The sequence below is a fragment of the Nematolebias whitei genome, chromosome 9 (assembly GCF_014905685.2).
Source record: "Nematolebias whitei isolate Nwh7 chromosome 9, NemWhi1, whole genome shotgun sequence".
Taxonomy (NCBI): Eukaryota; Metazoa; Chordata; class Actinopteri; order Cyprinodontiformes; family Rivulidae; genus Nematolebias; species Nematolebias whitei.
In genome coordinates, this window is record NC_056506.1 from 6,029,483 (window position 1) to 6,039,528 (window position 10,046).

Consider the following 10,046-nt stretch of genomic DNA (forward strand, 5'->3'; position numbering starts at 1 on the left):
ATATATATTGTAGTGAAATGTGGGTGGACAGCTTAACTGTCGCTTCACTACTAAAAATTTCTATACAACGGGTTCTTTCTTTTTAGAGTTAAATTAATGCCATGTGACCAAGATAACTGTGTTCATTGTTTAATCAGTGACATGAGACGCCATTTTCTTTGACCCATCAGAATAAATGTGGTCATTTATTTAACAGAATCAAAATTTACCATCAAACATGTATACATAGATTTGCTGATCTGGTTCTGATTAATAAAACTTCGCACGTTTTACTAACAAGACAACAGAACATTTCTGAAGGCATCTAGATTGATTTACTGGCGAAAAGATTTACAAGAGGAGAGATTTCGAGGAAGATGGATGAAGGAAAGATGTATGTTTTGTTGACCAGAATTAGCACGATTCTTTCAACACAAGCTCAAACCTCCGGTACACTTAGTGCACGACAACTCATTACATTCGCAGAAGATGAATCAGCTCTGGTAACGGGTCCATTTCAACGCTACCTTTCCAGCGTCTCCGGTTAAAGCGGCTGGTCATTGTCAGAAGTCGTGTGGTTTACTCCGTTAAACAGAACAAGCTCCCTTCGAAGTTGTAGACGTTACGCCCGGGTGAGTTCACAGCGAGGCGCTGTGACTCCGTCAGAGATCCCACTCAGAAGTGGAATACTCCCAGAAGACTCCATGAAAGACCCAAGAAGACTCCAGTCAAAGACTGGAGAGTCAAGAAGACTCAGATCAAAGACTGAAAAATCGAGAAGACTGACTAGTTCCAGGAAGTGTTGACTTTTAAAAGAGTACTCACTTCCGGTCTAGATGTACTTCCTGATTGGTTGAAACAACCAACAGTGGGTGGTTCTAGTGATGTCAGAGGGTTATTAAAAGTCAAGAGAGGCTGCAGGAATGTTTAGGAACGTTTAGTACAGACAGAGAAATGTTATGACGAAGTGAGACAAACGCAGATGCCAGTGGCAATTATTTACCGTCTGCTAGGTTTAAAACAATACAGTTCGTTCTAATAACTTGTTTTCTGACTGTCTCTGACTTTCGACCGACATCACTGACTTCTCATTCAGACATAAGTTCAAAATGCATAACTACTTTGTAAATAGACATTTAACTTGACTTCTAATTTAAATGAGGTTTAAAAATCATTAACACTGTTCCACAGTTTATTTAAATGAGTGGTTTACTTTCAACATTAGAAATGATATGAACTAAACACACTTTTGATTATCAAGATATTGTAAAATAGTAATGATAATATAAAAAGAAGAGTGTTCTTTCAATTGATTAATTCAGGATACAATTAACAGTCTCTTGATGAGCTAATTTGTATTTCTGGATTCAAATCAATGAAATAACAGTTCCTGTCCCATAAAGGTCTTCAGAGACAGGTCTTGGTCGGAGGCCTAGTTCACTACAGTCCCCCCTTTGGAAATCATCGCCTGTCCTTGGGAATGAATTCCAACATGAACATACGCCTCTGAATGTCCTTGATCTTGATGTAATCCATCAAGAGGAAAACAAAAGTCAAAGAAGGTAATCCCACAACGGTTTAGGGAATTCCACAATGTTGTTGGTAATTCCATTATGTTGTTGGTAATTCCATTGTAGCGATGCTTTAACCCCTTCGAAACAAAGTCTGTAATCCATTGGAAAAAGTCATATAATCCACAACGATAAATCCACAACGATAAATCCATAACGATAAATCCACAACAATAAATCCACAACGATAAATCCACAACGATTGGAGGTGTTGATTGATCAGCATGCAGAGGGGTTCCCTCGATTGAACTTCAGAGGCGACCACTGGATGGAGATTGGAGACCCACGTTGGAGTTGTAGGTCCCTTCAGCGAAGGCTGCTACTGGTGGTTCCCTGTGGGTACATTCTGGTTCTGTGTTATGCATTTATGTGGATTTAGTTGGGCTTATGAGTGGGATTTTACATAGGACCTTAACCTATATGCACCTGGTGTGTAAGTTATCATGGTTTAGATCATCTACAGTTACCAATTAAATGGTGGGTCATGCTGAAAAATTTATATAGGGATTTATATCTATAGAAGGGCATTCCAAACTATTTTTTCCATTCCTAACTTGGTTTAATAATGCATTTTATTTGTCAGCGCCTTTCAAAACACCCAAGGACACTTCACAGCACTAAAAACACAGTACTAAACAATATAAAATAACTATTAAAAACACTAAACCAAAAGGAAAATAACATTTAAAAATAACAGTTAAAGTGAAAAGGCTAGCTTTAACAGATGAGTTTTGATTTGAAGGTCAGAAGGCAGTCAATGTTACGGATGTCCGGGGGAAGTGCATTCCAGAGCTGGGGAGCAGAGTGAGAAAAGGCTCTGTGTCCCATGGTGCTGAGGCGGACAAGAGGCACGTTAAGGTGGATGGAAGTGGAAGAACGAAGGGAGCGTGAATGGGTGGTAATGTGCAGGAGATCTAACAGGTAAGGAGGGGCGAGGTTGTGGATAGCTTTGAAAGTGAACAACAAGATTTTAAATTGAATTCTGAATGTGACTGGAAGCCAGTTAAGTTGCTATAAAACTGGGGTGATGTGGTTAAATGAGTGGGTTTTGGTGACGATGCGGGCAGCTGAATTTTGAACCATTTGAAGCTTACGGATTAATTTGTGAGGCAGACCAAAGAGGAGAGAGTTACAGTAATCGATTCAAGAAATGACCAGACTGTGGACCAGGATGGAAGCAGAGTGTGGCGAGAGGGATGGACGGAGACGGTTGATATTTCGAAGGTGGAAATATGCAGACCGGGTAATACTATTGATGTGAGAGTGGAAAGAGAGAGTGCTGTCAAGAATGACACCCAGACTCTTGACGTGAGGGGAGGGAGAAACTAAGGAGTTGTCGATGGTGAGTGAGAAACTGTTAACTTTAGATAAGGTGGATTTAGTGCCAATGAGTAGAAACTCTGTTTTATCGCTGTTTAATTTCAGGAAGTTAGACGTGAACCAGGATTTAATTTCAGCTAAGCAGGAAGTGAGGGAGGAGGGAGGAAGTGAAGAGTTAGGTGCAGTGGATAAAAAGAGCTGGGTGTCATCGGCAAAACAGTGGAAATGGATGTTAAATTTATGAAAGATATTACCAAGGGGGAGAAGGTAGATGATGAAAAGAAGGGGCCCCAGGACAGAGCCTTGGGGCACACCTGAAGTCACAGGAGAGGAATGGGATCTGAATGATTTCAGTTGGATGAACTGAGTGCGGCCAGAGAGATATGACTGAAACCAAGCGAGGGGTGTGTGGGTGATGCCAATGGATGAAAGTCTGTGGAGGAGGATGTTGTGGGAGATGGTATCAAAAGCCGCACTGAGATCGAGGAGGATAAGGAGAGAAAGTAATCCAGAATCTGCTGCTATGAGAAGAGAGTTGGTGATAGTGAGGAGAGCAGATTCTGTGCTATGACCGGGACGGAAACCAGACTGGAACTGTTCATATAGACTGTTATCGGTTAAATGAAGGTGGAGTTGAGAGGCGACTGTTTTTTTCCAGAATTTTGGAGATGAATGGAAGGTTAGAAATAGGACGGAGATTATTGAAAGTATTGGGATCCAATCCAGGTTTTTTAAGGATTGGAGTGATAACTGCAGTTTTGAAAATAACTGGGACAGTTCCAGAGGAAAGAGAAGAGTGAATGATGGCAGAAATGAACGGAAGAAGTGACAAAATGCAAGATTTAACAAGCGCTGTAGGGAGAGGATCCAGTGAGCATATTGTAGAAGGCTTGGATTTATGGATAAGTTCGGCTATTTCAGAGGCAGGAGGAAGCTGAAAGACAGAAAAAGGTTGACTAGGCGGATAAGGTTCAGAGGAGGGAGAAAGAGGAGAGACAGGACAAAGTTGCTGATGAATTTTACTGATTTTATCATTAAAAAAGAACATGAGAGAATTACATGTGTTGTCTGAGTAGAAGTGAGAGGGAAGAGAGTCAGGGGGGTGAAAAGTATTATTGAGCAATGAAAACAGGATCTTTGTGTTACCTTTGTTAGAAGAAATGAGGCCAGAGTAATAAGAATGTTTAGTTAGTGAGATCAAGTTCTTGTAGTGTGATGTATGAGAAATGTAAATGTCCCTGTGGATGGTAAGACCGGATTTTTTATAGAGTCGTTCAAGTTGATGACATTTGGCTTTGATGGTCCGAAGTTCAGAAGTAAACCAGGGGGCAGAATGAGTAAAGGTAACAGATCGAGTTTTAACTGGAGCAAGGGAGTTGAGAATATGGGTTAAGTGATGATTGTATTGAACAGTGAGTTGATCCAGAGTCAGAAGATGATCAGGGATCAGAGTGGAGGAAATATCAGTGGAAAGGGAATCCAAATTGATGTCTTTAATATTCCTGAACGAGATGAGCCGGGCTGTCTTGGTTGATGAAACACACAGAGAAATATGGAATGAAAGGAAAAAATGGTCAGAAAAGGTGAGTTCATCGGATTTGCAGTCAACAGGTGTAAGTCCAGAACAACAAATCAAGTCCAGTGTACTGTATGTCCTTTAATATGGGTGGAAAAATCAACATGCTGATTTAATCCAGAACTCTCCAGGCAGGATAAAAAATCATTGGTGAGTGAAAGGTTAAGATTGTCAATATGGATATTAAAATCTCCCAATAAAATAATATTAGGTGACATGGCAGACAGTTGAGAGAGAAAGGCAGAAAATTCATTTAAAAAATCTTTGTGAGGTCTTGGGGGGCGATAAACAGTGGCAATGATGGTGGGGGTGGGTCCAGACAGTTTACACACAACACTCTCAAAAGAGCTGACCTCAGGAACACTCACAGGCAAAACCTTCCAACTCTCGCGATGAATTATCGCGAGACCACCCCCGTGACCAGAGCTGCGGGGTTGAGAGATGTAAACAAAGCCAGGTGGAGTGGAGTCATTGAGTTGTGAAAAGTCCAGAGGTTGTTGCCAAGTTTCGGTCAAACAGAGAAAGTCAAGCTTATGGTCGGTGAGGAGATCTTGGATGTGATGTCCTTTGTCCGTGAGAGAACGGATGTTGAACAGACCAAAGTTGGCAGATGTGGAGTTAGCAGATGGGTTAGCTGACCTGGCTAGGCTGGCTAACATGTTGCGATCTGAAGACCGGGCGGCTTTCCTGGGAGCTCGACGGTTGTTGGTCCAAAATGAGTGGATGGGTTTTGACCTGTCGAGCTGGAAGTTCCGGCGAGACCCACGGTGGATGTATCTCCGGCGGGGCAGGAAAGCGATGTCTGGGTGGAGACGCAGCATCACCGGCGAAGGATTGGGCTGGCGCCAACGCAGCCAAAGAAGTTCATCAGAGGAGTATTGTAGAGCTGCCACAGGTTCAGTGAGGAGTAACAGGAGAGTCCATACAAGTAGAAACCAGGCGACAAATGACTGATCCACATCGTGAGGCGAAGGAGTCAAATGAGGGCCTGAAGCTGGTCGGTGTTTGACAGGTAAGCCAATATCACTTGACTTGATAGCACACAATCACAGTGTGGTAAAAGCTGGATTGAAGGCAGGCAAATGTAGTAGCCGTCGATTAGCGATCACAAGACGGTTAAAAAATTTGCAGAAAAGGAAATAAAATGTCTAAAGTTTACCGACGAGCAGCGGCAGCAAAACGCACCAGCGTCCACTCATCATACAAAGTAGAAGGATCAAGGTTTAGGTTAGATTTACATGGCAAAATATAGTTTGGTTCAATTGTCTGTTGTCCCTTTAGACGATCGACTTGAGGTTTGGCTTTTTGGTTTTCCCCGAAATGTTTTTGGAGTCTATTGTAGCGTGCTAAGGGCTAGGTTAGCTGCCCTTGACTACAATATATTTAAATAACGGGTTATTTCTTTTTCGAGTTATATTACAGCCATGTGACCGAGGTAACTGTGCTTGGATTGTCCTGATGCATGCTCAATAATCCAGGTAGAAAAATCTAAAAAAGTTAAATCTGGTCCTCTGGACATTCAAAAAAACAACAAAACAAAGCAAATCAACAAAAAAATGTAGAAACGTTTCGTCTCTCGTCCGAGAGACTTCCTCAGTCTGAGGAGCTGTATTCAGCTCAGTCTCTTAAATAGCACCGTCTCAGGGTGGATCAACCAGTTTTGCTGCTGACAACCAAAACCAGCTGATCACATGCTCAAGAAGGACCATCAGCATAACAATGGATCATTAGCACACTGATGGCTGTTTACTGTTCACAGAGGGCTGAGTGATACTGGCAATCACAGCATTGTAAGAGGGGGACAGTTGAACCCGGAGGCCTCCACCCCTGTTTAACGATGGACGATTTCTTTTCACAAAGATGGCCTCCTTTACTCCTCTCTCAAACCATCGTTCCTCTCTGTCCAGGATGTGAACATCTTCATCCCTGAAAGAGTGACCGCTGGCCTGGAGATGAGTGTAGACCGCAGAGTCCTGGCCTGATGATGTTGCTCTTCTGTGCTGGGCCATCCTTTTGGCCAGTGGCTGTTTAGTTTCCCCGATGTAAGACTGATCACAGCCCTCCTGACACTGAACAGCATACACAACGTTGCTCTGTTTGTGCCGGGGGACTGGATCTTTGGGATGAACCAGTCTTTGCCGTAATGTATTTTGGGGTTTAAAAGCCACTGGGACGTTATGTTTAGAAAATAAACGTCTCAGTTTCTCTGATACTCCCTCAACATATGGAATGACCACTGGTCTGGGTCTGGGTTCCTCCTTTTCACCTGTTGGCTGACTGGAGTCTTGTTTGGGTTTCTTCTCTGCTTTCAGGAAGGCCCAGTTAGGATATCCACATTGCTCTAGAGCCTGTCTTGTGTGGGATTTCTCCTTCTGCCTGGCTCCTGAGCTAGTGGGGACGCTGTCTGCTCTGTGATACAGAGTCCTGATGACTCCTAACTTGTGCTCCAAAGGGTGATGGGAGTCAAACTGCAAATACTGGTCTGTGTGTGTGGGTTTGCGGTACACCTCAGTTTGCAAATGTCCTCTATCAGAGACTGAGACCTCACAGTCCAAGAAAGCCAACCTGCCATTTTTTACATCTTCTCGTGTGAACTTGATGTATTTATCCACAGAGTTGATGTGGTCACTAAAATGTTGGACTTCCTGAGATTTGATTTTAACCCAGGTGTCGTCAACATACCTGAACCAATGACTTGGTGGTGTCCCTGAAAAGGACGTCAAGGCTCTCTTTTCTACCTCCTCCATGTACAGGTTGGCAACAATAGGAGAAACTGGAGACCCCATAGCACACCCATGTTTCTGCCTATAATATTGCTCCCCATATGTGAAGTAGGTTGACTGCAGGCACAGTTTCAAGAGTTGACACAGTTGTTCTGTAGAAAGTGTGGTCCTGCTGCTCAGAGTGGTGTCTGATGTTAATTTTAAACTGACCACCTCTACTGCATCATCAACAGGAATGCACATAAAGAGTGATGTGACATCAAAAGAGACCATTGTTTCATCAGTCTCCATGATGACATCCCTCACCTTATCCACAAAGTCCATGGTGTTCTGTATGTGGTGTTCTGAGCTGCCAACTAAAGGGATGAGTACAGATGCCAGATATTTGGAAACATTGTAAGTGACAGAGTTATTCATACTAACAATTGGTCTTAAAGGTACACCTTGTTTGTGGATTTTAGGTAAACCATACAGACTAGGTGTGGCCTCCCCTGGGTACAGTCTGTGGTACAGAAAACGGTCAATAGCCTTGTCCTGCTCCAAAATTTTCAGGCAATCTATTAACTTCTTCTTGTAACCACTTCCTGGATCTCTTTTCAGAGGTTCATAAGTGGTTAAGTCACTAAGGAGTGTCATAACTTTCTCATGATAGTCTTTCTGGTTCAAAATCACTGTGCACCTTCCTTTGTCTGCTGGGAGAATTATGATGTTTTTGTCCTTGCTCAGAGTGGTGAGTGCATCCCTCTCCTCTCTATTGATGTTGGAAGGTGGTGGTTTGGCATTGCTGAGGCAGGCTGAAACTTTGATTCTGAGCTTGGTGCTTGGATTGTTTAATCAGTGACACTGAAACGTAAATTTTCTTTGACCCATCAGAATAAATATAATATGTAATATATGTGGTCATTTATTTAACAGAATCAAAATTTAACATCAAAATGTACAAGTGATTAGCTGATCTGGTTCTGATTAATAAAACTTGGCACATTTTACTTAATAAAAACAAGAGACATTTCTGAAGGCATCTAGATTAATTACTGGCAATATAGGAGCGTTTACAAGAGGAGAGATTTATAGGTTTAAAGAGGAGGATTTAGATGGATGAAAGAAAGGGTGTGTCTGTTCGGACCGCAGAATGGCACGCTCCTTTCAACACTAGCTCAACTCTCCTGTACACTTCAGGACGTGCAGAGACTTTGTTACCTTATACGGGGATACCTCCGCTCAGGAACAGGAGTCCATTAGTACGATCCTTTTGCAGCGTCTCCGGGCAGTGGCTGGGCAGGAACAGGAGTCGTGCCAGTTACTCCGTTAAACAGAACCAGCTTCCTTCGAGGTTGTAGGGCATTATGCCCGGGAGGGTTCACAGCGAGGCGCTGTGACTCCGTCAGAGGTTCCACTCAGATGTGGAAGACTCCATAGTCCCAACTCAAGAAGACTGAAGACTGACTCAAGACTGACTGAAGACAGAAGTTCCAGGAAGTGTGGACTCTTAAAGAGTTCTCACTTCCGGTCACTTCAGGACTTCCTGATTGGTTGAAACAACCAACAGGGGGTGGTTCTAGTGACGTCAGAGGGTCATTACAAGTCAGGAAAACAGGAGGAATGTTTTAGAAACGTCCCGTACAGACAGAAGACATGTTATGGTAAAGTGGGAGGAAGAAGATGCCAGTAGCTTCTTGTTTACCGTCTGCTAGGTTTAAAAACACGACACTTCGTTCTAATAACTTAATTTCTGACTTTCGACCGACATCACTACTTCTCATTTCAGACAGAAGATCAAAATGCATAATTACTTTGTAAATAGACATTTAACTTGATTTCTAATTTAATTGAGGATTAAAAATCATTAATACTGTTTCACAGTTGATTTAAAATGAGGGGTTCACTTCAACATTTAGAAATGGTATAAACTAAACACACTTTTTATTTATCAAGATATTGTAAAATAGTAATGATAATATAAAAGAAGAGTGTTCTTTCAATTGATTACTTCAGAATATAATTAGACAGTCTCTAGATGAGCTAATTTGTATTTCTGGATTCAAATCAATGAAATAACAGTTCCTGTCCCATGAAAGTCTTCAGAGGCAGGTTTTGGTCGGAGGCCTAATTCACTACAGTCCCCCCTTTGGAAATCATCGCCTGTCCATGGGGATGAATTCCAACATGAACTTACGCCTCCGAATGTCCTTGATCTTGATGTAATCCATCAAGAGGAAAACAAAAGTCAAAGAAGGTAATCCCACAACGGTTTAGGTAATTCTACAATGTTGTTGGTAATTCCATTATAGCAGTGCTTTAACCCCTTGGAAACATAGTCTGTAATCCATTGGAAAAAGTCATATAATCCACAACGATAAATCCACAATGATTGGAGGTGTTGATTGATCAGCATGCAGAGGGGTTCCCTCGATTGAACTGCAGAGGTGACCACTGGATGGAAATTGGAGACCCACGTTGGAGTTGTAGGTCCCTTCAGTGAAGGTTGCTGCTGGTGGTGGTTCCCAGTGGGTGCCATTCTGGTTCTATGTGTTATGCATTTATGTGGTTTTAGTTGGGCTTATGAGTGGGATTTTACATAAGACCTTAACCTATATGCACCTGCTGTGTAAGCTATCATGGTTTAGATCAGCTAAAGTTACCAGTTTAAAGTGTGGGTCATGCTGAAAAGTTTTTATATAGGGATTTATACCTATAGAAGGGCATTCCAAGCTATTTTTCCATTCCTAACTTGGTTTAAGTTAGATTTACATGGCAAAATATAGTTTGGTTCAATTGTCTGTTGTCCTTTTAGACAAACAACTTGAGGTTTTTGGTTTTCCCCTAAATGTTTTGGAGTCTATGGCGAGACTCAACTGAAGGATTAGCTAGCCCCCC

The 10,046-nt window shown here is 42.3% G+C and overlaps 1 protein-coding gene across 1 annotated transcript in view; it reads right to left on the reverse strand.

Moving 5' to 3' along the window:
• dlgap1a (discs, large (Drosophila) homolog-associated protein 1a) overlaps positions 1-10,046 on the reverse strand; it is a 345,763-nt gene that overhangs the window by 996 nt on the left and 334,721 nt on the right. The gene's annotated exons all lie outside the window — the stretch shown is intronic.